Raw genomic sequence first — 27,609 nt, forward strand, 5'->3', positions numbered from 1 at the left:
CTTCCCAACCTCAGCCTCATGGACGTTAGCGTACCCCTAGTTCCTAAAACCCATTTCCATCACTGATCTGGCATATAAATTGGAAACTAAATATTCCAGGATTTCGTTGTTTCAGGTGTGATAGAATTGAAGTGGAGGTGTTGCATTGCTTGTCAGGGAAGATATTTCAGCAGTGCTTTGGCAGGATAGATTAGAGAGCTCGTCTAGGGAGGCTATTTGGGTGGAACTGAGAAATGGGAAAGGTGTAGCAACACTTATAGGGGTGTATTATAGACCGCCTAATGGGGAGCAAGAATTGGAAGAGCAAATATGTAAGGAGATAGCAGATATTAGTAGTAAGCACAAGGTAGTGATTATGGGAGATTTCAATTTTCCACACATAGACTGGGAAACACATTCTGTAAAAGGGCTGGATGGTTTGGAGTTTGTAAAATGTGTGCAAGATAGTTTTTTGCAACAATACATAGTAGTACCTACTAGAGAAGGGGCAGTGCTGGACCTCCTGTTTGGAAATAGATAGATAGATAGATCCTTTATTGTCATTCAGACCTTTCGGTCTGAACGAAATTATGTTGCCTGCAGTCATACACAGAATCAATAATAACAAAACATACAATAAACACAAATTAAACATCCACCACAGTGAGTTCACCAAGCACATCCTCACTGTGATGGAGGCAAAGTCTTAGTCTCCGTCTCTTCCCTCCTTGTTCTCCCTCTGCGCTGAGGCGATCGATCCAGGCCGAAGATGCCGCTCTCCAGTCCAGCGGACCTCCGTGGTGTTGTCGCCGCCGCCGAAAGCCGGAACGCCGTCTCCGCTCCGAGATGGCCCGCCACAGCATCAGCTCCGGGCCGCCGCCCCAGCTCCAGGCCGCCGCCCCAGCTCCAGGTCCCACAGTCTCCGCTCCAGGCCGCCGCCCCAGCTCCAGGCCGCCGCCCCAGCTCCAGGCCGCCGCCCCAGCTCCAGGCCGCCGCCCCAGCTCCAGGTCCCGCAGTCTCCGCTCCAGGCCGCCGCCCCAGCTCCAGGTCCCGCAGTCTCCGCTCCAGGCCGCCACCCCAGCTCCAGGCCGCCGCCCCAGCTCCAGGTCCCGCAGTCTCCGCTCCAGGCCGCCGCCCCAGCTCCAGGCCGCCGCCCCAGCTCCGGGTCCCGCAGTCTCCGCTCCAGGTCCCACAGTCTCCGCTCCGGGTCCCGCAGTCTCCGCTCCGGGCCGCTGCCCCAGCTCCGGGCCGCCGCCCCAGCTCCGGGTCCCGCAGTCGCCGCTCCAGGCCCCGCAGTCTCCGCTCCGGGCCGACGCCCCAGCTCCGGGCAGCCGCCCCAGCTCCAGGCCGCTGCCCCAGCTCCGGGTCCCGCCGCCCCAGCTCCGGACAGCCGCCCCAGCTCCGGACAGCCGCCCCAGCTCCAGGCTGCTGCCCCAGCTCCGGGTCTACAGGACATTCTTAATGGGAAAGTAGTGGGCAGAAAGGCATGTCATTTCTATGTTTCTATGTTTCTATGTCATGCGTGGTTTGAAGAGCAAAAACTTGTAGTTTACAATGCCAAAATTGAAAAGTTGAGGAAAAACAAGGTGTACAGAGTTGTTTATTGGTTACAATCTGAGGAGTATGATGATGCTACTGATTATGGTACGCCAATGTACCAGCTAGCAACTGATCTTCTCCATAAAGATCTGGTCTATTGCTAGAAATTGTAATTTATTTACCTATCTGTTACAGACTTACAGCACATAATACAATAATATTAAAGTTCTGATCTTGAGAATATCACATTTTTGAATTTTCAAGGCAGTCTGGGTGTTTATTACTATTTCTGTCACAATGGTCAATTTTGTAATTAGCTACAATTAGGAAATTAACTGATTATATGTTTTAATTTCAGGTCATCCAAGTAAGATGTTTTATATTTGTTTCAGAATGCTTCAATCTATAATAACTGAAAATTACATTCAGTTCTCCTAATTTTTAAGAAAGTTATGGGCTTTTGACTGTCCTCGATCACAGCTTTTGTGTTAAGTCAATGGAAAAACAATAGGGAACAAGATGCTAATTTCCGAGTATGGAAATGGCCATATCTTTGTAAATACTGAAGATATGAAAGTGAGTTAGGTGTCAAATTAAACTTCTTTTTATGCGTTATCTGATGGAATAAATTGCAGACTTGATTTTTAAAATCTCAAAATTTTGTAACATTGCTAGAAAATGTACCTGTGTAGCGGCGCCTGCTGGCACACGCAGGTATCGAACCGGGCGTTCAGAAGCCGCGGTCACGTGACTTGGGAGGGGCTGCTTGTTTTTGCGCGGTTTTGTTTTCGTACGGCAGTTCAGCACTGACCACCGTTGTAGCCAGACGTTGTGTCAACGGAATCACCTTTGTGTCAAGAGAGCCTGTAAACTGAACAGTGAATTTCCGAATAAAAATTTGTTTAACAATTCAGTTGTTCTTGCGACCGCCAAATTGGTGACCCCGACCTGTCAAGCCGTCATTAGACAAGTGGATCATGCAGGAAGACTATGTTCCCGCAGAATCGGCCGGCACGCGGCAGGTCTCAACGGGTTTCAAATTGCCATAGTTTTGGCCTGACCAACCTCAGGTGTGGTTCGCCCACGTTGAGGCACAGTTTCACCTCCATCGTGTTGTAGCGGACGATACTATGCACTTCTGTATGGTGGGAGCATTGCTGCAGGATTGTGCCTCGAGGCTGTTGCCTTACATCAGGGACCCACCGACAATTGCCAAGTACGAGGGGCTGGGCGACGAAGCTGTTGCACATGGACAGTGTCGGTGATCGGCGGCCATCCACCATCATGGCGAAGATGTTAGCCCTGATGGATGGGTACCGCCCATGTCTGCTCTTTGAATAGGCGTTCCTGGAGCAAATGCCGGACGAAGTCCAACTGATGCTCGCCGGAGCTGATTTCAGTGACCCCCAACAGCTCGCGGAGAGAACTGACAAATTGTGGGCACACAGACGGCGGGACGTGTGTGCTTTCACCCGCCCCCTGGTTACGGTGCGGGTGCATCCGAGACGACATCGGGAGGAAGAAGAAGTCCAGCCCAGCGCCGAAGAAGCATCGCCGCTTCCAGTGGTCTACAGCCAACGTCGCTGGTGTTACTACCATCAGCGCTATGGACCCGAAGCCCAAAGATGCCGGAGCCCCTGCTCGTACCAGGGAAATGCCTCGGCCGATCGTTCATAGAGGTGATCGCGATCGGCTCTACGTCCGGCCACCGTCTCCTGGTGGACTCTGGTGCCATCGCTAGCATCCTGCCTCCGAGCGTCCGAGATACTCGCATCGGTAAGGTAGGACCCGACCTCTCGGCCGTTAATGGGAGCGACATTCGCACCTACGGTACGCTGACCCTGGACTTAAATTTCGACTCCCGCCCGTACAGGTGGAAGTTTACCGTTGCTGACATCGCCCAACCGATCCTGGGGGCCGATTTCTTGCAAGCATTCTCCCTGTTAGTCGATGTGCGAGGCGGACACATGGTCCCTCTGTCGGACCTGTGCCCTGCCAAGCCGCGCCATCCTTCCACGCCCCAACAGCAAATCGACGAGGTAGCTGAGATCTAGCAACGTTTCGCAGCCCTGCTCACCGACTTCCCAGGGTTGCCTACGCCCCGGGGTGATGGGGCCGCACCCCGTCATGGCGTGGTCCAGCACATTCCCACCGAGGGCCCACTGGTACACGCCCGCGCGCGCCACCTCCTGCCCGATAAACTGCGCATCACACAAGACGAGTTCCAGCTAATGGAGGACATGGGGATTGTCCGGCGGTCGGATAGCCCTTAGGCTTCCCCGCTGCACATGGTGCCCAAAGCGTCCGGGGGTTGGAGACCTTGCGGTGATTACAGGCGTTTGGAATGCTAATGCGTTCCAAAGGTTAATGGATCAGGTCGGTCAAGGTTTGCCGTTCTTATTCATCTACCTCGATGATATTCTGGCGGCCAGCAGCTCGCAAGCAGAGCATGTCAGGCACCTCCGCCTGCTTTTCGAATGGCTGCACAAGCATGGGTTGGTGATCAACCCCGCGAAGTACCAGTTCGGATTGCTTTCATTTCATTCTTGGGTCACAGCATTCCTGCCACGGTGCGCAGCCGCTGCCCAAGAAGGTCAATGCTATCCGTCGCTTCCCGAGGCCCCTATCTGTCAAGGGCCTGCAGGAGTTTATCGGGATGGTTAATTTCTACCACCGATTCGTCCCGTCAGCAGCCACCATCATGCGGCCGTTGTTCCAATGCCTGGCCGGTAGGCCTAAGGACCTGGTCTGGTCCAACGAGTCGGAGAAGGTGTTCGAGGGGGCTAAGACTGCATTGGCCAACACCACTATGCTGGAACACCCTAGGGCGCCAGCCCCGACGGCCCTCACAGTGGACGCTTCCAACGATGTGGTAGGCGCCGTCCTCGAGCAACGAGTAGGTAGTCGCTGGGTGCCGCTGGCATTTTTCAGCAGGCAGCTGCGAGCCCCCGAAGTTAAGTCTAGCGCTTTCGACCGGGAACTCCTTGCGCTCTACCTAGCGATCCGCCATTTCCATTATTTCCTGGAGGGGCGCTCGTTTACCGCATTCACGGACCACAAGCCACTCACGTTCGCGTTGACCAAGGTATCCGATCCCTGGTCTGCCAGACAGCAGCGGCACCTCACCTACATTCACATCTGATGTTCGGCATGTGGCGGGGAAGCTGAACGTTGTGGCTGACGCGCTGTCCCGCCCGGCTCCACCCGAAGTTTCAGCGTTAAGTCTAGGCGTGGATTATGCGGAGCTGGCCTCATAGGCAGATGCCGGCATATAGGCCTATCGCAATGCTGAATCAGGTCTCAAGCGGGCTAAGGTGCCCTGCGTCGCCGCCGGCGTGCGAGTCCTTTGCGATATCTCCACGGGCAAAGCCCGTCCCATTGTCCCGGTTGCTTGGAGGCGTCGGATTTTCGACATTATCCACAACCTAGAGCACCCGTCCATTCACGCCACCTCTGCCTTGGTCACGGCTGAGTTCGTCTGGCATGGGTTGAGGAAGCAAGTCGCAGCATGGGCCCGTTCTTGCATCCCATTCCAGACTTCCAAGGTACAGAGACGTGCGCCCGCCTGTGCAGGATTTCGTTGTCCCGGACGGCAGGTTCCTGCACATCCATGTCGACCTGGTGGGTCCCTTGCCGTGTTCGCGTGGGGCTACTCACTTACTGACTATCGTGGACAGGTTTACCATGTGGGCAGAGGCGATACCGTTAACGGATACCTCCGCTGAGGCGTGCGGGAGGACTATCGTCTCTAATTGGATCGCTCATTTTGGTGTTCCCTCTGATATCACTACTGATCGTGGGGCCCAGTTCACGTCCTCCCTGTGGAGTGGTATGGCACAGCTGTATGGCGCGAAGCCGCACCAGACCATCGCGTATCACCCAGAGTTCAACAGTTTGGTTGAGCGTTTCCACAGGCACCTCAAGTCGGCATTGAAAGCTCGGCTCACCGCCCCCCCCTTGGGTCGACCAGTTGCCTTGGGTCCTCCACGCCCAAGGAGGACCTCAACGCCTCCTCGGCCGAGTTGGTTTACGGCTCAGTTTTGCGAGTACCTAAGGATTTCCTGCCTGTCCCCCGGGATCAGGAGATCCCGGCTTCGGCGGTGTTAGCTGACCTTCGCGAACGGGCGCGTGCTTTGGTCCCGGTTTCCACTTCCCGGCATGGTTCGGCTGCGGTACATGTACCTACTATGTTACGGGATTGTGCTTATGTTTTCCTTCGTAGGGATGCTCACCACTCGCCGTTACAGCGGGTGTACGAGGGTCCGTACAGGGTGCTGAGGACTGGTGCCTCGATGTTTACGTTGGACGTGGGTGGCAAGGAGGAGTTCGTCTCCGTGAGCCGCCTTAAGCCAGCACACATTGACGAGGATAGCCCGGTGACAGTGGCCACTCCGCGGCGTAGAGGACGTCCACCGGCCGTTTTGCCACCCTCTGCACTTGTTACCCGCAGTTTTGTTTCTCCGGTCCCCTTTGTTACGCCCGTCCCTCGTTTGCGTTTTTCGTGTCCCTCCGATTCCGTTTTGCCGGTCCCTACTGTTATGCTCGCCCCGCGACCTCGGACTACACGTTCCGGTCGAACCGTCCGCTTTCCCGTGCGTTTCCGTACTGCGGATTCTGGGGGGGGGGGCATTGTAGCGGCGCCTGCTGGCGCACGCAGGTATTGAACCTGGTGTACGGAAGCCGTGGTCACGTGACTCGGGAGGGCTGCTTGTTTTCGCGCGGCTTTGTTTTCATGCGGCAGTTCAGCACTGACCACCGTTGTGGCCAGACGTGTCAAGAGAGCCTGTAAACTGAAGAGTGAATTTCCGAATAAAAATTTGTTTAACAATTCAGTTGTCGTTCTTACGACCGCCAAACCTGCATCTTGGAGGCCGAAGGTTAGGTTGTTAGCCAAGAAAGATAAACTTTGTTATCCCTCAGTACAGCAACATCAAGAACGATATTGCTGTACTGAGGGATGGCCACGTCTATCCCTCATTGCTAGCAGCTGATGGGAAGCGGCTGTAAAGTGGGAAGCGGCTGTAAAAGGACAGCGCTGCTTGGGAGGGGGGGATTTCCTGTCACAGCGTGTGGGTAGTCTGGCCAGGGATAAAGTTGCGTGGAGGGCAGGAGCGTTGAGAAGGAACTAGTATAGTCATTCAATAAGATGCCAACTGATTCAACTTGTCCCGGTGTGCTCCCGTTTTTCCCACCAACTTACCAACTGCCGTCACCCTCCATCCACCTCCTAAGGCCGGCCCTACCCTCCCCCACTCTCCTCCCCCCCTCTCCTCCCCCCCCTCTCCTCCCCCCCTCTCCTCCCCCCTCTCCTCCCCCCCTCTCCTCCCCCCCTCCCCTCCCCCCCTCTCCTCCCCCCCTCTCCTCTCCCCCCTCCCTCTCCCCCCTCCCTCTCCCCCCTCCCTCTCCCCCCCTCCCTCCCCCCTGTGTTGCCTTTGGTTTGGAAATGCTAAAGCTATGTTGTCTTTGGTTTGGAAATGCTAAAGCTGTGTTGCCTAAGGTTTGGAAATGCTAAAGCTGTGTTGCCTAATTAAAGTTGCCGTGTCTAATTAAAGTTGCCTTGCCTTCTATATAATTAAAAGTCTTTAAACCACTTTCTGTTTGCGCTTTATATTAGACAATAGACAATTAGATTATTGATTTTAGAAAAAACGCTACCACGTACGGCTGAGATTTTTGGCCATCTTACTCCTCTCATCAGGTGCCGAGGATTTTTCCCATCTATGAATTATAAAAGATGGCGGCGGCAGCGGCTTCTGCAATCCGTCTGTCTTTTAAAAAGATTTTTGTCCTGTTGAGTGTATAGTGTATACATTATCTAAATCAACATGTAGAGGAACCAACGAGAGAGCAGGCTATTTTAGACTGGGTATTGAGTAATGAGGAAGGGTTAGTTAGCAGTCTTGTTGTACGTGCCCCCTTGGGCAAGAGTGACCATAATATGGTTGAGTTCTTCATTAGGATGGAGAGTGACATTGTTAATTCAGAAACAATGGTTTTGAACTTAAAGAAAGGTAACTTTGAGGGTATGAGACGTGAATTGGCCAAGATTGACTGGCAATTAATTCTAAAAGGGTTGACGGTGGATATGCAATGGAAGACATTTAAAGACTGCATGGATGAACTACAAAAATTGTTCATCCCAGTTTGGCAAAAGAATAAATCAGGGAAGGTAGTACATCCGTGGATAACAAGGGAAATCAGGGATAGTATCAAAGCGAAGGATGATGCGTACAAATTAGCCAGAAAAAGCAGCATACCGGAGGACTGGGAGAAATTTAGAGACCAGCAGAGGAGGACAAAGGGCTTAATTAGGAAAGGAAAAATAGATTATGAAAGAAAACTGGCAGGGAACATAAAAACTGACTGCAAAAGTTTTTATAGATATGTGAAAAGAAAGAGATTAGTTAAAACAAATGTAGGTCCCTTGCAGTCAGAAACAGGTGAGTTGATCATGGGGAACAAGGATATGGCAGACCAATTGAATAACTACTTTGGTTCCGTCTTCACTAAGGAAGACATAAATAATCTGCCGGAAATAGCAGGGGACCGCGGGTCAAAGGAGTTGGAGGAATTGAGTGAAATCCAGGTTAGCCGGGAAGTGGTGTTGGGTAAATTGAATGGATTAAAGGCCGATAAATCCCCAGGGCCAGATAGGCTGCATCCCAGAGTACTTAAGGAAGTAGCTCCAGAAATAGTGAATGCATTAGTAATAATCTTTCAAAACTCTTTAGATTCTGGAGTAGTTCCTGAGGATTGGCGGGTAGCAAACGTAACCCCACTTTTTAAGAAGGGAGAGAGAGAGAAAACGGGGAATTACAGACCAGTTAGTCTAACATCGGTAGTGGGGAAACTACTAGAGTCAGTTATTAAAGATGGGATAGCAGCACATTGGACAAAGTCAGCATGGATTTACAAAAGGTAAATCATGTCTGACGAATCTTATAGAATTTTTCGAGGATGTAACTAGTAGCGTGGATAGGGGAGAACCAGTGGATGTGGTGTATCTGGACTTCCAGAAGGCTTTCGACAAGGTCCCACATAAGAGATTAGTGTACAAACTTAAAGCACACGGCATTGGGGTTCAGTATTGATGTGGATAGAGAACTGTCTGGCAAACAGGAAGCAAAGAGTAGGAGTAAACGGGTCCTTTTCACAATGGCAGGCAGTGACTAGTGGGGTACCGCAAGGCTCAGTGCTGGGACCCCAGATATTTACAATATATATTAATGATCTGGATGAGGGAATTGAAGGCAATATCTCCAAGTTTGCGGATGACACTAAGCTGGGGGGCAGTGTTAGCTGTGAGGAGGATGCTAGCAGACTGCAAGGTGACTTGGATAGGCTGGGTGAGTGGGCAAATGTTTGGCAGATGCAGTATAATGTGGATAAATGTGAGGTTATCCATTTTGGTGGCAAAAACAGGAAAGCAGACTATTATCTAAATGGTGGCTGACTAGGAAAAGGGGAGATGCAGCGAGACCTGGGTGTCATGGTACACCAGTCATTGAAAGTAGGCATGCAGGTGCAGCAGGCAGTGAAGAAAGCGAATGGTATGTTAGCTTTCATAGCAAAAGGATTTGCGTATAGGAGCAGGGAGGTTCTACTGCAGTTGTACAGGGTCTTGGTGAAACCACACCTGGAGTATTGCGTACAGTTTTGGTCTCCAAATCTGAGGAAGGACATTATTGCCCTAGAGGGAGTGCAGAGAAGGTTCACCAGACTGATTCCTGGGATGTCAGGACTGTCTTATGAAGAAAGACTGGATAGACTTGGTTTATACTCTCTAGAATTTAGGAGATTGAGAGGGGATCTTATAGAAATGTATAAAATTCTTAAGGGGTTGGACAGGCTAGATGCAGGAAGATTGCTCCCGATGTTGGGGAAGTCCAGGACAAGGGGTCACAGCTTAAGGATAAGGGGGAAATCCTTTAAAACCGAGATGAGAAGAACTTTTTTCACACAGAGAGTGGTGAATCTCTGGAACTCTCTGCCACAGAGGGTAGTCGAGGCCAGTTCATTGGCTATATTTAAGAGGGAGTTAGATGTGGCCCTTGTGGCTAAGGGGATCAGAGGGTATGGAGAGAAGGCAGGTACGGGATACTGAGTTGGATGATCAGCCATGATCATATTGAATGGTGGTGCAGGCTCGAAGGGCCGAATGGCCTACTCCTGCACCTAATTTCTATGTTTCTATGTTTCTATGTTGTAGTTTATATATTGTTTTTAGCTGTGTATATGTGGGGGGCGGGGAAACTTTTAAATCTCTTCCCTGTACGGGGACCCGCTTTTCCCTGTCGGGTCTCCATTGTCGTTGGGGCCGAGCACCGTGGAGCGTCCTCCAACCGGAACGACCTGGGGGCTCCAGTCGCAGAGCCTGCGGACCTACCATCGTGGAGCTGGCCGGCTTCGGCACGTGGAGAGCTGTGGTGGCGCGAGGCTGCGACCCGACTTCGGAGCTTTGGAGGCTCCAGCCGCAGGCCCGGTGGACGGTAACATAGGGAGCTCGCGGGTCACTGGTGGGAGACCGCTTTTCGGAGCTCCCGCAACGGCAACTTTTCCCCCCCGAATTGCGGGGTTGAAAATGACCTGGAGCGGGGTCTTACATCGCCCGGCGCGGCTTTATCGGCCAATATCAAGACCCGGAGCAGGGCCTTACATTGCCCGGCACAGCCTTAATAGCCGCGGGACTTGCCATCGCCCGCCGGTGGCTTTAACATCGGGAGAAAAATGGAAAACAGGGGAGAGATAATGACTTTGCCTTCCATCACAGTGAGGAGGAGATTCACTGTGATGGGTGTTTGTGTAAATTGTGTTAATTGTTGTCTTGGTTTTTTTTCTCGTTGTATGACTGCAGAAACCAAATTTCGTTAGAACTTCATTTGACGTTCAAATGACAATAAACGGTATTGTATTTTATTGTGAGTTATTAGTGTTTAAAAAATGTTGAGATTCTCTCTCCTGTCAATCATGCCATGAAGGCCATGTCCCTTCTGGTGGGAGGTGGGGAGGGACTGTAAAACCCAGAAGTGTGGGCGTGGCTCAGTCTCTGCAAGATGGAGGAGGGAGAGGTCACGACTCGCTGTCTTTAGTGGCCTTGCACCCTGCTTGAAATGGTATGAAACTGCACTTCAATTTGGTGGCCTTGCACCCTGCCTGAAGTGGTAAGAAACTGCACTTGAATTTGGTGGCCTTGCACCCTGCTTGAAATGGAATTTCAAGGAATAGCTGTGAGTCAACTGCCAGCCCACCTGCCGTGAGTGAGTGAGCTGTCAGCACAACAGGCTTGAGTGACTGAGCTGCCAGCCCAAGAATCCATTCGACCCACAATGTCCACACTAGCCCTCTGGAAACCAGTCCTTTCAGCCCCCAACACCCATACTAGCGCTCCAGAAAGCGCCCCCCCCCCCCACCCCTCACTGGCCACCAATATTGGAATTGGTGGAGAGGTGGAATATTGCGTTGGGGTCCAGCCCTCCCGTGTGATGCTGGGACCCAACGGGTCCCACTTAGTCTAGTAAGTTTCTAAATTAATTCTTCCAAAAAAAATGTCCAGGTAAAACCATCGTTTAATCCAAATTGACAACTGTTGCTACCATACAAATTAGTCTAGTTTGTTTTGTTTATTTGTTTACCCTTGCCTCAATCTGTGGAATGAAGATGTGTTACGTTGTATAGAACACAATGTGGCTGGAGTAACTCAGTAGATCAGGCAGCATCCTTGGAGGACATGAATTGGTGACATTTGGGATCGGGACATTTCAGACTGGATAAATAGTCTGAAGAAGGTCTCGACCTGAAACCTTTCCTACCCATTCCCACCACAGATGCTGTCTGATCTGTGCTGTTCCAAGTTCAAGTGAGTTTATTGTCATGTGTCCCTGATAGGACAATGAAATTCTTGCTTTGCTTAAGCACACAGAAAATAGTAGGCATTTACTACAAAACAGATAAATGTGTCCATATACCATGATATAAATATATACACACATGAATAAATAAACTGGTAAAGTGCAAATAACAGAAAGTGGTTATTAATAATCAGAGTTTTGTCCAAGCCAGGTTTAATAGTCTGATGGCTGTGGGGAAGTAGCTATTCCTGAACCTGGTTGTTGCAGTCTTCAGGCTCCTGTACCTTCTACCTGAAGGTAGCAGGGAGATGAGTGTGTGGCCAGGATGTTGTGGGTCTTGTGTCACAAACTAGACTAATGTTGTGGGTCCAGCACTTTGTGTTCTACGCAAGATTCCAGCATCTGATCTGCTGCTTCTTGTGTCTCCTTAATAAATTTGTAATTGTCTGTTCTTTCTTAAGAATTCTTGAATTTATACTTGTCCCCTGTGAATTCCTTTCTTTTCAGATTTCTTCTTTGACTTCTCTTTTTTTGCTAATTCAGTTCTTTGATGTGCGCTACATTTGCATAAATCCATATAGCCCATCATAATTGCCTTTGACAAGATGGTGCATATTCTTACATTTATTTCCCTTCAGTTAGCATGGAGCATACAGCCTATTTCTACCTTTAATGTGCTAATCCACCTGGGATCACACTTATTCGCTTTCTCGATTATTATTTATTCTTTCCTCAATTCTTCAATGCGTTAATGCAATCCAGCTGTTCAAATATTGATGCGACACGTACAAAGTTATAGCCATTAAAATTAAAAAAAAGCAAATCTGTGGCCAAACATCACAGATTAGCAGTTTTCTGACAAGCTCTCATTCTTTTGCAAGATAAATATCAATTGCATCAATTTCCACGATAAACGAGAAGTTAGTCAGGGGACTGGCTATTAAAAAGAAACGTTATGATAAGTCGGTAGGAGACGCTGTTGTTTGCGGTCGATATTGAGCTATTTCTTTGACGGTGGGATTTGGCGCGGATCGGGAGGCTACAACTGCTCCAGGCTTGGTGATAACAGCGGGAACGCCAGTCCGATTGAGTCTGATCCGGTCTTTTCCCATCGGTCCACGGAGCGCAGGCCAAGCGGCTACTGTGATTTCCGTGTGACAATTCGGCACCGGAATACAGGTACCTGCATGGTGTTCGCACTGATCTCAGCTCGTCTGAGGGGAGCGTAAACACGGGTTGGACACAGCATTGGAAGCCTGAAAAGGGGTATCAGGCACTGATTTGCGGAAATCGGATCATAGCTCACAGTGAGAACAGGGCAACATCTGCAGAAACGCCACAGCTACCAGCTGGGATGCTTTGTGGACAGATGTACGAAGTACAGCAGTAAGTGCCCATTCCTCCTGTAATTTATATGGGAACGCCGCATTTGTTTTCAGTTTAATTCGCGTTATTAGAAGAGGCGAAATGCTATTGATCTTTAAATCTTAGGTTACCCGGAGGGAGTGACATTTTTAAAGTGGCCCTTGAATTTCCCCTAGTATTGGGATTCGAAAGGGTCAAACAAAAGCATAAAGAGCCTTAAGAAAAAATCTATATGTGATTAATATTTTGTTCTTGGTAAATGATGGAGGGGAAATATCAGAAATTGGCTTGTGAATAAGTTCCACTGGACAACTTTATGAAGTTGTGACCTTTTAATTTACGCCCCACTAATGTAATTTTCTTTGTTGCAGGAATACATCGTTGTTTTTCGTTCTCGAGGCTATTCTTCAATTATAAACCCTTCTTACTATTGGTGGTAAGTTGTTTTTGGTGCAATGATATATATACATTAACTGCATCTTTTAAATCAGTAAGGTATTAATATTTGTGAGCACTTAAAAAATGCATGGGCTAATTTATTAAATGCTTAGAGCAACTTGTGCTGGGATTGGTACAGCTTCCAGTTTAAGAATAGCATAACTTTCATTCTAGTGATGGTCAGTCATGATCTATTTAATGTACACTCTAACTTCAACATAATGAACTGTATATATAATCCATTGTTCTGTTCCAAATAATGGAAAACAACTAAAAGGAGTTATTTTGTCAAGGCATTAATGTAGTGATTTTGAATTTGCTATGACTGGGGTAAATAATGGCAGAGTAAATATAAATGTTGAAAATGCTAGTTACAGTAAAGCTGAATATTTTATGTAACTGTGGTGAATTTGTAAGATATTGCATGAGAATTATCAAATGCGATTAAGAAGTCAGTCACTGGATTTCATTTCACATATTCGCTATATAGTTTCCAGCTTCTTTATTGATTTGGATGAATATTTGCATTACATTGCCTATTTTAATCTCATGAATTGTTCTACAAAATGCGCCTAAATGATAAGAAAGTATTCAAACTTCTACAGAAATTCTGTTCATTGACCACCATGTGAACAAATGCACATACAAATGATTTATTTTACCCTTTGATTTCTAAGAGTGGAGTTTTAGAAGTGCTTTCAGATGCTTATCTTTAGATGTTTCAGACCCATTTAAACTTAGGGACGTATGTATGGTGATTCAAAATGCTGAGGCTTAATGCATTTGGGTGACAGTGCAGTTTGTGCCTGACCTTTACCCATAGAGATAGTGGTAAATGAGAGGGTAAATCTAGGCTGATCGTAAACACTTTAGCTTCCTGGTACAGTGATGCATTGGTAAGGGAAGATGCCTTATTTAGCATTACTTAGAATATGGGACACAGAAATCAGCTATTTGGGCAGATGGTACTAGCTTAGTTGGGGTATCTTGGTTGGCATGGATAAGATGGCCGAACAGCCAGTTTCCATGCAGTACAATATGACCTGCTGAATGTTTCCAGCATTTTCTGTTTTTTAGTTTGGAGCACATGGGGTTGGATCTAAGATTTTTACATGGATTGAGGATTAGTTACCAAATAGAAAACAGAATAAGTAAATGGAGATAATTTTGAGTTGTGAAGCTGCGACTAGTATCTTAAGGACCAGTTTTGGGTTCCATCTGTTCACAATCTATATGAGCGATTTGTAAACGGGATCAAAAGTAACATCTCAAAGTTTGCTGAGATGCAAAGCTGGCTGGCAGAGTAAACACAGAGTAAACACAGGAACATATAATCAAGCATCATGCTAAAAGGGCAGAAAAATTGACCTGAGCAATGTGATCAGCCATGATCTTGTTGAAAGGCAACGCATGCTTGAAGGACTAATACATTTTGTATGTCCTAGAGTGGAAAGCATCCTCTTGGGAGCTGATTCGGTGGATACCAGCTGTAAGATAATCACAAAGACAAAATTGAGAGCAGGGGATGACATCCTTTCAAATGGCTGGGTGGGAGGAGGTGTAATTCAAGGTTACTGTGGAAGACAGTTGGTTTGTAATGGATGTTAGTAGATACTCTGATCTCTGTGATGGTGACAAAGAGATCAGGAAAGGGATGATAGGTGTCAGAGATAGTCCGTGAATTTCATTTATTTATTTATTTTTTAATTAGAAGTACAGTAAATTACAGTAATACACATCACATATATCTTATTACATTTGTTGTACCACTTCGTTTTTCGAGCTTTAAAAAAGGTAGAAATAAAAGAAGTAAGGAAAGTGAGCAAGAATCGTGAAGGTGCAGGAGAGTGTTGGGAAAAGAAAGCCCCTTAGGGAAGAAGTTAGAGAAGGAAGTAAAGAAAGGAAATAGACCCTAGAAAGAAAAGAAAAAAAAAGGAAAAACAATCGCTCTATTATAACACAAAACTCTGCAAAACAGGATATACCAACCGTGTTTTATTTTATTTTATACCCCCCGTTACCAGATCCTGGTACCATTTATATTTTAAATTACTATTGCACCTTATGCTTGTAATAGTTCCATAAATGCAGACCACGTCTTTTGGAAGTGGTCTGCTTTGCCTGCTAGGAGGACTCATCTCTTCCAGGTGTAGTGTTTCGAACATGTTTGAAATCCACATTTTTATTGTTGGTATTGGAGCATTTTTCCAAAATTTGAGTATAAGCTTTTTTCCCATTATTAGCCCGTAATTAAGTAAGTTCTTTTGAAACACGTTTAGTTCGGGGTTACCTTCCGATATTCCAAAAATGATCCATTCTGCTTTTGGTACAAGTTTTATTTTAATTAATTTTGTGAATATTTCAAATATTTCGTTCCAGAATTTTTGGATTTTTATACAAAAAACAAAAGTGCGCTATGGTAGCTTCTTGTGACTGACATTTATCACAAATGGGTGAGACATTGGGGAAAAGTTTATTTATTTTAGTTTTTGAATAATATAGTCTATGTAATGTTTTAAATTGAATTAGAGTATGTCGTACGTTGATCAAGCATTTATGCACATATAGTAAGTGTTTATCCCAGCTCTCTTTTGAAATTTTTATAGCTAGTTCTTGTTCCCAGTCTCTTCTAATACCATCGGTTGTAGGTATTTCTATATTTAAAATAATGTTGTATAAGTATGATATTAGATTTGCTGATTCAGCCTTTGTCTTCATGGCTTCATCCAATAAGTCTGGGGGCATGTTATGATAGCCTTTTGTGTATTTTTTCAGATAGTCACGGATTTGAAGATATTTAAAATATTGATTATTTTTCAAATTATATTTCAGTTGTAATTGTTGAAATGATAATAATTTTCCTAATTCATACAAGTCTCCGAGCATTTTGATTCCCATTCTTTCCCATTGTGTAAATGATTTATCTATAATTGAAGGTTTAAACGACGGGTTATTGACTATTGGCATTAAAAGAGATAGATTTCTTAATTTTAGATTCTGTTTTATTTGTTTCCAAATTATATTTCAGTTCTAATTGTGCTATGTATCATTGGATTTTTATTATAATTTTAGTTATTCAGATTCATTGGTGAGAGGAGAGTCGCTCCTGTATTACACGGAGAGCAGTCCTCTCTCTCCATTACAATCCAGTCCACCTGCTGGGCAGTTGTCCAGCAGGTGAATCATTTTTAATATTTACTGCCCAATTATAGTACATAAAGTTAGGGAGCGCTAGACCACCCATCTCTTTTGGTTTACTAAGGTGTGCTCTTTGTATTCTGTGGGATTTATAATCCCATATAAAATTTGTAATGTCTGAGTCTAGTTTATTGAAAAACTTTCTTGGAAGATATATTGGTATTGATTGAAATAAATATAGGATTTGTGGTAAAAAAATCATCTTTATAGCACTTATTCGACCTGTTAAAGACATCGGGAGCGTTTTCCAGAATTTGATTAGATTATTTAGTTTCTTAAGTAAGGGGCTATAATTGGCATTAAACATAGCGTGATAGTTTCCAGTGATTTCAAATCCTAAATATTTAAATTTTTCTGTGGCTATTTTAAAGGGGAATTTCAAGAGATGTGTTGAGTCTTTCGGTTTTATCGACATAATTTCACTTTTGTTCCAGTTTATTCTGTATCCTGAGAAAGATCCAAAGTCCTCAATTAGATTTAATATGTTTGGTATACTGATTTGGGGTTTTGTGATATACAGTAGTACATCGTCTGCGTATAAGGATATTTTGTTATTTGAATATTTTGTATTATAACCGTAAATATCTGGGTGTGTTCTAATTTTTTCAGCTAAAGGTTCAATTACCAGAGCAAATAACAGCGGTGATAATGAACATCCTTGTCTATTGCCCCTTGTTAATTGGAATTTCGTAGATAGTATATTATTAGTTAATATTCTAGCCGTGGGTTTGTTATATAATAATTTTATCCATGCGATGAAGTTCTCTCCCATTTGAAATTTTTGCAATACTTTAATCATATAATCCCATGCTACTTGATCAAACGCTTTTTCTGCGTCCAATGAAATGATAGATAACTCTTGTTCTTGAGGTTTGTGAGAGTGCATTATGTTAAGCAGACGTCTCAGGTTATTAAATGAATGTCTCTTAGGTATAAATCCCGTTTGATCCTCATTTATTAATTTACTAACATATTGACTTAGTCTTCTAGCTAGTGTTTTCGCTAATATTTTTTGATCCGTATTTAACAAAGCAATAGCTCTATATGAGCCTGGTTCTTCTATATCTTTATCTTTTTTAAGTATTAATGTGATCGTTGATTCTGCTAGTGTTTCAGGTAAGATTTGTTCTTTAAAAGCGTATGTATACATTTTCTGTAGACGTAGTGTAACTATGTCGTAAAAACATTTATAAAATTCATTACTGAATCCGTCTGGTCCTGGTGTTTTTCCATTCTTAAGTGTGTTTATTGTGTCTTCTATTTCCTTAGATGTAATTTGTGCTCCCAGTTCCTCTTGTTCCTTCAGTTCTAGTTTTGGAAGGTTACAATTGTCCAAAAATTCTGAAACTTTATTATTGTCTATTAGCGTTTTCGATGTGTATAAATTCTTGTAAAATTGAGCAAATCTTTTATTGATATCATTAGGTAGTGTTAATAATTCCCCTCTATCTGATTTAATCTTTAAAATTGCATGATCTTTTTCCCGTTTTTTCAGTTGGCGTGCCAAAAGTTTATGGGGTTTATCCCCAAATTCGAAATGTTCTTTATTTTGTAATTTGGAATAATCTTATAACATTCTCTGACAATAATTTATTTAGCTTAAATTTCAGTATTAAAATTTTATTATGTTTATCTATAGTTGGATCTTTAGCATTATCTATATCTAGTTGTCTGATTTGTACTTCTAATTGTCTTTGTTCATTCTTATTCTTTTTGTTTTGAAAAGCTTGATACGAGATAATGACTCCTCTAATAAATGCTTTGAAGGATTCCCATAGTAAAGTGGGCGATATATCTGGTGTATCGTTTGTCTCAAAAAATAGGTCCATCTGTTTTTTTAGATATATACTCCCTTGTGGGTCTTTCAGAATTTGCGAGTTAAACCTCCAGAACGATTTGTACGTAGACATTCCTTCTAATTTTAAAACTAAAGTTAGCGGGGAGTGATCTGAAATCGTATTGGTGTGATATTTAGGGTTCATAGTATAAGGGATTAGTTTTGTATCCACTAGGAAGTAGTCTATACGTGAGTATGTTTTGTGTACCATTGAATAAAACGAGTATTCCCTTCCAGTCGGATTCGCGATCCTCCAGACGTCTGCTATATTTGTATTTTTTATATATGTATTTAAGAGTTCACTAGTTTTAGATTTCATATTACCTCTTTGTTTTTGCATCGATTTATCTAAGTACGGATCTAAAACACAGTTGATGTCTCCTCCAATTATAACATTTTGGTAGTTAAATTCTGCGATTGTATTCAGGATTTTATTAAAAAATTGAGGATTATCAAAATTGGGCACATATATGTTTACCAAAGTGATTGGCGTAGCATGGATCTCTCCTGTAACTATAAGATATCTCCCTTCCTTATCTGATATAATGTTCTTTGATTTGAATGGTATTCCTTTGCGAATAATAATTGCGGTGCCTCTGGATTTCGAAGTATATGAGGAGTGAAATGTTTGGCCTATTCAATACGCCCTCAATCTCATCTGATCTTGATGTTTAAGGTGCGTTTCTTGTAGAAAAGTAATGTCCGTGTTATATGATTTCAACTGAGCTAGTATTTTGCCCCTTTTAATTGGTTCATTAATACCCCTTATATTCCAGCTACACAGTGAATTTGATGTCAGGGTGGAAGTAATAAAGATGATGCAAAACTCATTGATTATTGAACATGGAAATGACCAAAGTGGATAACCTCACATTTATCTACATTCAACTGCATCTGCCATGCATCTGCCCACTCGCCCAACCTGTCCAAGTCACCCTGCGTTCTCATAGCATCCTCCTCACAGTTCACACTGCCACCCAGCTTTGTGGAATCTGCAAATTTGCTAATGTTCTTTGAATCCATCTAAATCATTGATGTATATTATAGGCCCACTCCCTAGAAAACCCAGGCATTCTAGCTAAAGAAAAGGAAGAAAAGGAAGAAGTGGGGTGCGCAGGTTTGATGCAGACTGAGCCACTAAGAGAAACCCGAGACCACTAATGCCACTATGTGGTCAAGACAGTGGCAGGAAGAAGCCCTAGATAGCCAGCGTCTCTACCCAGGCTAAGATGGCCAGGGAAAGCCTGAAATGTCAATGCCTCTTCCTTCCCACGGACAACGAGGAACTGCGCCTCCACACAGGCAAAGATTGAGCTGCCAGGATAACCCAGTGACTACCAGCCACAGTCTCTTCAAGCCCAAAACTGAGCTGCTGGATAAACCTGAGATTGCCAAGATAAACCTGAGACTGCAGCTTCTCATCTCAAGGCAAGGGTGAACTGCAAGGAGAAATCTGAGATTGCTTTACGTCCTCCTTCGAATACCAGGATTGAGCTGCTGGAACGACCCCAAGATCGCCAGTGGCACATGCAGCCTGATGGTGAGGGAAGGCTCCCCCATGCAGTTGTGGACTTCCTTACCACTGTAAATAAAATATACGTGAGTTCACCCTGCTGTGAGTATTGATGCCATACTTGGTACACATGACAATAATAAACAATACCAACATGACCAGGTGTAAGATAATCATAAAGACTATTTTAAACAACCACTTCCACCACTCTACCAATATATTCATTTCCCTTCAATTGTAACTATATGAGAGTTGTTACAAAGAAAAAAATGACTCTTATTTAAGGTATAGTAACTGCATAAAATTCAGGAAGGCAAGCATTTTACAGACTGCTTCCTTTTGCAACTTTCATAACGATACATGTCAAAACTGGAAACTAAGAAATTACTCGCGTGATGCCACTAACTTCTGTAATAGTGTTTACTTAGTGAGGTGATGGATTTCAAGAGAAAGTTATATTTAGCTCTTAGGACTAAGGGGATCAAGAGATATGGGGGGAAAGCCAGAATGGGATACTGATTTTGGATGATCAGCCATGGTCATATTGAATGGCGGTGCTGACTCGAAGGGCTGAATGGCCTACTCCTGCACCTATTTTTCTATGTTTCTTTGCAGCGGAAGAAGAGCACAAATCACAGTGAAGTCAAGCAAGACATTTCAGTATTGGATCTTTAAACAACATGTTTTTTAGAGGAAGTTGGGTTGATGTAACCTGGCTGTTCTCTGAATGCATAAAATGTTTTATTCCCGTGAGGTTGAAAATCTCAATACAGACATGTTTTGTGTATGGCACTACTGTTCACATCATTCGGGAGACTTAAATGCCAGAAAAAGATCTGGGAAATAAAAAATCCTGTCAAAACATGAGGAGATAAATGTCTTGAAGGGTACTACAACGCCCATGGATACGTACATAACTGTACGACTGAAGGTTAATCTGATTTTTCAAGTGCACAGCACTGTTTTTGACACTCATGGCAGCAGAAGCACACACACCCGGCAGCCCTGCAGTGCCGCCCGAAAAAATTGGAGTTGTTCACGTCTTTCTTGACTTCATCTTTATAAATGTTCCACATGTTGATGATCTGGTTTGGCAAGTAAGAATTTCATTGTCCTATCTGGGACGTATGACAGAAAAACACTCTTGACTCTTTACTCTCTTGATATATTGTTGTTGACTGCTTTCTCTTATTTGCTGATATGGCAATTATGTAAATTTTATTGACTCTATTAATTGTTTAAGTTGAAAACAATCATAAATGCAATTTATTTCAAATTGGGTTTAGAATTGTGTTTATTATTGTCATGTGTACTGAGGTACAGTGCAAAGCTTTGTATTGTATGCTATCCTATCAGATCAGATACTACTATACATAAATACAATCAAATCATACTTAAGTATAATAGGTAAAGCAAAGGGGAAAATACAGAGTGCAGAATCCGTTCCTGTTCAGATACCATATAACCATATAACCATATAACAATTTTATTGTTCTTCTACCTTCTACCTAATGAGAACAGGGAGAAAAAGGAATATCAAGGGTGGGACAAGTCTTTGATTCTGTGGCTGCTTTTTCGAGGCTGAGTGAAATGTAGATGGCATCAATGATTGGGAGGTTGATCTGTGTGATAGACTGGGCTATATCTACAACTCTGCAATTTAATGCGGCCTTGGGCAGGGCTGTTCCCAAACCAAGCTGTGATGCTATCCGACAGTATGCTTTCTATGTGTATCCGTAAAAATTTGTAAGAGTCATTGGAGACATACCAAATGTCCTGTGCCTTCTTGACTGTCGTTTTAATATGGTTGGTCCATGACAGATCGTTGTTAATAGGAATACCAAGAAACTTTAAGCTCTCAGCCATTTCCACTTCGGCACCATTGACGTTGATCAGCTCATGTACTTCACCTTACTTCCTAAAGTCGATAACTAGCTCTACCGTCTTGCTGACATTGAGAAATAGGTTGTTGTTCTGACACCATGTTACTAAGTTCTCTACTTCCTGTACTCCGTATTATCATTGTTCATGATCCGCCCACTACTGTGATGTCATCTGCTAACTTGTGATGGTGTTAGAGCCAAATTTGGCCATACATTTGTGGGTGTATAATGAGTATATTATGGGACTGGGAATGGATCCTTGTGGGGCATCGGTGTTGAGAATTATTCAACAAGGAGATGTTGTCACCTATCCTTGTTGATTATGGTCTGAGTTAGAAAGGCGAGGATCCGTTGATAGAGGGGAATGCTAATTCGTAGGTCCAGGAGCTTGAGAATGAGTTTGACATTAGACAATAGGTGCAGGATTAGGTCATTTGGCCCTTCGAGCCAGCACCGCCATTTAATGTGATCATGGCTGATCATCCCCAATCAGTACCCCGTTCCTGCCTTCTCCCCATATCCCCTGACTCCGCTATTTTTAAGAGCCCTATCTAGCTCTCTCTTGAAAGCATCCAGAGAACCTGCCTCCACCGCCCTCTGAGGCAGAGAATTCCAAAGACTCACCACTTTCTGTGAGAAAAAGTGTTTCCTCGTCTCCGTTCTAAATGGCTTGCTCCTTTTTCTTAAACTGTGGCCCCTGGTTCTGGACTCCTCCAACATTGGGAACATGTTTCCTGCCTCTAGTGTGTCCAAACCCTTAACAATCTTATATGTTTCAATGAAATTCCCTCTCATCCTTCTAAACTCCAGAGTGTACAAGCCCAGCTGCTCCATTCCCTCAGCATATGACAGTCCCGCCATCCCGGGAATTAACCTTGTAAACCTACGCTGCACTCCCTCAATAGCAAGAATGTCCTTCCTCGAATTAGGGGACCAAAACTGCACACAATACTCCAGGCGTGGTCTCACTGGGGCTCCGTACAACTACAGAAGGACCTCTTTGCTCCTATATTCGATTCCTCTTGTTATAACGGCCAACATGGCATTCACTTTCTTCACTGCTGCTGTACCTGCATGCTTACCTTCATAGTCTGATGTACAAGGACCCCCAGATCCCGTTGTATTTCCCCTTTTCCCATTTAGATAGTAATCTGCCTTCCTGTTTTTGCTACCAAAGCGAATAACCTCACATTTATCCGCATTAAGCTTAATCTGCCATGCATCTGCCCGCTCCCCCAACCTGTCCAAGTCACCCTGCATTCTCATAGCATCCTCCTCACAGTTCACACTGCCACCCAGCTTTGTGTCATCTGCAAATTTGCTAATGTTACTTTGAATCCCTTCATCCAAATCATTGATGTATATTGTAAATAGCTGCGGTCTCAGCACCGAGCCTCGCGGTACCCCACGAGTCACTGCCTGCCATTCTGAAAAGGACCCGTTAATCCCTACTCTTTGTTTCCTGTCTGCCAATCACTTCTCTATCCATGTCAGCACTCTACCCCCAATACCATGTGCCCTAATTTTGTCCACTAATCTCCTATGTGGGACCTTATCAAATTTATTCTGAAAGTCCAGGTACACTACATCCACTGGCTCTCCATTGTCCATTTTCCTAGTTACATCTTCAAAAAATTCCAGAAGATTAGTCAAACATGATTTCCCCAACGTAAATCCATGCTGACTCGGACCGATCCTGTTACTGCTATCCAAATGTGCGGCTATATCATCTTTTATAATTGACTCCAGCATCTTCCCCACCACCGATGTCAGGCTAACTGGTCTATAATTTCCCGTTTTCTCTCTCCCGCCTTTCTTAAAAAGTGGGATAACATTAGCTACCCACCAATCCACAAGAACTGATTCTGAGTCTATAGAACATTGGAAAATTATCACCAATGCATCCACGATTACTTCCTTAAGTATCCTGGGATGCAGACCATCAGGCCCTGGGGATTTATCAGCCTTCAGTCCCATCATTTGAATTTGAATTTGGTTCCTTTATTGTCATTCAGACCTTTCGCTCTGAATGAAATTACGTTGCCTGCAGTCATACACAGTAACAATAAATAACAAAACATACAATAAACACAAATTAACATCCACCACAGTGAGTTCACCAAGCACCTCCTCACTGTGATGGAGGCAAAAGTCTTAGTCTCTGTCTCTTCCCTCCTTGTTCTCCCTCTGCGCTGAGGTGATCGATCCAGGCCGAAGATGCCGCTCTCCAGTCCTGCGGACCTCCGTGGTGATGTCGCCGCTGCCGAAAGCCGGAACGCCGTCTCCGCTCCGAGTCGGCCCGCCACAACCTCAGCTCCGAGTCCCGCTGCATCAGCTCCGAGTCCCGCTGCATCAGCTCCGGGTCCTGCAGCCACAGCTCCGAGTCCCGCAGCCTCAGCTCCGAGTCCCGTTGCAACAGCTCCGAGTCCCGCTGCATCAGCTCCGAGTCTCGCTGCATCAGCTCCGAGTCCCGCTGCAACAGCTCCGAGTCCCGCAGCCTCAGCTCCGAGCCCCGCTGCATCAGCTGCGAGTCCCGCAGCCCCAGCCCCGGGCCGCTGCATCAGCTCCCAGTCCCGCTGCAACAGCTCCGAGTCCCGCAGCCTCAGTTCCGGGCCGCTGCCGAAATCTGGAACGCCGCATCAGCGAGTCGGGCCACCTCTGCCTCGGCCCCGAAGACGGCCAGCCTCGCGTTGGTAAGTCCTGGCTGGCTCTGCTTCCGGAGCCTCGAGGTCGGTCGCAGGTTGGAGGCCGCCAGCTCCGCCATTAGGCCTCAGCGCAGACGGAGGCAGAGAAGGGGGATACGACAAGAAAAAGTCGCATTCCCCCGAAGGGAGAGACAAAAAAACATGTTTCACCCCCCCCCCTCCCATAACACAACCTAAATAAACTAAAACTTAGCCAAAACAAGACAAAAAAAACAAAAACAAAAAAAAAAGTAAAGACAGACGGACTGCAGGCGAGCCGCAGCTGAATTTCCTGCCTAATGTGGATTTCCCTCAGTTCCTCCGTCACCCCAGATCCTCTGGCCACTACTATTTTTTAGTGAGTCCTGTTTTTTTGTTTGTAGGGGATATGGTCTTTTAATGTGGGGGGGTAGGTGTTACTTTATTTATAGGTCCCTACCTGGTCGGTGTGGCAGCCTTTTTTCCGGGCTGCCCGTCGACCCGTCGTCGTGGCCTACCAGCGGGCTTGGAGCGCCGTTTCTTGGCGGGAACCACCCAGCACCTCGGCCTGCGTGGCGGCACTGCATTGGAGCGCTGGAGCGGAGCGGAGCGGAGCGGGCGATGCCTTGCCTGGGTCGCCGCGCTGGAGCTCTGGCGAGCTGGACCGCCGTAAGCAACATCTCCGGGCTGCGGGTTTGCGGAGCGGAGAGGCGGCGTGCGGAGAGACGGCGTGCGTAGAGGCGGCAAGGCGGCAGTGAGGAGAGCGGGGCGCCGACTTTTTCATCTGGAGCCTAGGAGCGCCAAACCGGTGCGGCCTTGTCGGCTTCGGCAGCCGCGGGCTCCAACCAAGAAGCGGCCGTTCCAAGTGGCCCAGCCGCCGAAAGGACTCTCCCGACGCCGGGGCAAGACCACCCGGTGAGAACGGCCAGGGACATCGGGCCTCCGTAGAGGCAACTGCGGTGGCCCCAATAGGCCTGACTTTGGGGTGAACATTGGGTGGGGACTGGACATTGTGCCTTCCTCCACAGTGCTATCCACTGTGGGGGGATGATTTTTTTTTGTCTAACTGTAGTCTTGTAGGTCTGTGTCCAAGATGGCTGCCGTGAAGAGAGAGTGGACGCTGGCACGATTTGGTTGCCGCTGCTCTCTCTTCACACTGTGTTTTTGATTTTCTGTTTTTGGATTGAATTCTGTTTTTAATTTGTGTCATTGTGATGTCTTTAATTACTTGTTTTACTCCGATTATATGTTTTTATTCCGATTACTATGTAAGGTGTCCTTGAGATTTTGTATGAAAGGCGCCCATTAAATATAAAATTTATTATTATTTATTACTATATCAGGAAGATTGTTTGTGTTCTCCTTAGTGAAGACAGATCCAAAGTACCTGTTCAACGCATCTGCCATTTCCTTGTTCCCCATAATAAATTCACCTTTTTCGGTCTTCAAGGGTCCAACTTTGGTCTTAACTAATTTTTTCCTCTTCACATACCTAAAGAAGTTTTTACTATCCTGCTTTATATTCTTGGTTAGCTTACCTTCGTTCCTCATCTTTTCTCCCCGTATCTTCTGTTGTTCTTTAAACATTACCCAATCCTCTTGCTTCCCGCTCATCTTTGCTACGTTGTACTTCTTCGCTTTAATTTTTATACTGTCCTTGATGTCCCTTATCAGCCATGGTCATCCCTTTCTCCCCTTGGATTCTTTCTTCCTCCTAGGAATGAACTGATCCTGCACCTTCTGTATTATTCCTAGAAACACCTGCCATTTTTGTTCCACTGTCATCCCTGCTAGTGCATCTTTCCAGTCAACTTTGGCCAGCTCTTCCCTCATGGCCCCATAGTCCCCTTTATTCAACTGCAGCACTGACACCTCCGAACTACTCTTCTCCCTCTCCAATTGTAGATTAAACCTGGCAATGTTATGGCCACTGCTTCCTAATGGCTCATTATCCTCGAGGTCCTTTATCAAATCCGGTTCATTACATAACACTAAATCCAGAATTGCCTTCTCCCTGGTAGGCTCCAATACAAGCTGTTCAAAGAATCCATCAAAAAGGCACTCTACAAAGTCCCTTTCTTAGGGTCCAGTCCTAACCTGATTTTCCCAGTCTACTTGCATGTTCAAATCTCCCATAACAACCACAGCATTACTTTTACTACATGCCAATTTTAACTCCTGATTCAACTTGCATCCTATGTCCAGGCTACTGTTTGGGGGCCATTAGGGTCTTTTTACCTTTACAATTCATTAGTTCTATCCATACTGACTCCACATCTCCTGTTTCAATGCCACCCCTTGCAAGGGACTGAATTTCATTCCTCACCAACAGGGCAACCCCACCCCCTGCCCACCTGTCTGTCTTTTCGATAGGAGGTATACCCTTGAATATTCAGTTCCCAGCCCTGGCCCTCTTGCAGCCATGTCTCAGTAATTTCCACAACATCATACTTGCCAGTTTCTAGCTGAGCCTCAAGCTCTTCCACTTTATTCCTTATACTTCGCGCATTCATATACAGTTCTTTGACCTCCGTATTCACTTCCCCCCTCGCACTGCTCGCAATTGGCCCTGACCTTACTCTGTTGACCATTCTCAAGCTTTCCTTCCCATTAATTTGAGAATCTTTTGTAATTTTTCCTGTAGCCATTTCCCCTTTAACTCCATCTTTATACTCCCAATTTGTCAATCCCTCCCCCCCCACTATTTAGTTTAAACCCCCACGTGTAGCCCTAGCAAACCTGCCTGCCAGAATGTCGGTCCCCCTCCAGTTAAGGTGTAACCCATCCCTTTTGTACAGGTCATCCCTACCCCAGAAGAGATCCCAGTGGTCTATAAATCTAAATCCTTGCTCCATGCACCAGCCCCTCAGCCACACATTCAGATCCCCAATCTCCCTGTTCCTGTCCTCACTAGCACATGGCAGTGGAAGCAATCCAGAGATAACCACCCTAGAAGTCCGGCATTTCAGTCTTCTTCCCAACTCTCTGAAGTCATGTTGGAGAACCTCCTTCCCTATGTCATTTGTGCCTACGTGCACAACTACTGCCGGCTGTTCACCTTCTCTCTCTCTCTCGAGGATGTTCAGAATTCGGCTCGTGACATCCTGAACCCTGGCACCAGGGAGGCAACAGACCATCCTCACATCAGGATGGGATTATGGTGTTAAAGGCAGAGCGATAGTCGAGAAAGAGGAGTCCAATGTAGGAGTCCTTGTTGTTTAGATGTTCCAGAGATGAGGCAAGGGAGATAGCAGCAAGGGAGATAGCGTCTGCTGTGGACCTGTTGCGACGCTAAACAAACTGGATCAAGGCTGGCTGGGAGGCTGGAGTTAATGTGCGCCATCAT

At 45.6% G+C, this 27,609-nt stretch overlaps 1 protein-coding gene across 1 annotated transcript in view; it reads left to right on the forward strand.

Annotated features, from left to right (window-relative positions):
* The first annotated feature begins 12,423 nt into the window (after window positions 1–12,423).
* The window catches only part of LOC116974418, a 271,724-nt gene continuing 256,538 nt past the window's right edge, over window positions 12,424–27,609 (forward strand). Inside the window, exons 1-2 of the mRNA XM_033022844.1 lie at window positions 12,424–12,752; window positions 13,103–13,167. The gene's annotated coding sequence lies outside the window, so the exon portion shown is untranslated. The remainder of the gene's footprint in view (window positions 12,753–13,102; window positions 13,168–27,609) is intronic.

Source organism: Amblyraja radiata, chromosome 6 (assembly GCF_010909765.2).
Source record: "Amblyraja radiata isolate CabotCenter1 chromosome 6, sAmbRad1.1.pri, whole genome shotgun sequence".
NCBI lineage: Eukaryota > Metazoa > Chordata > Chondrichthyes > Rajiformes > Rajidae > Amblyraja > Amblyraja radiata.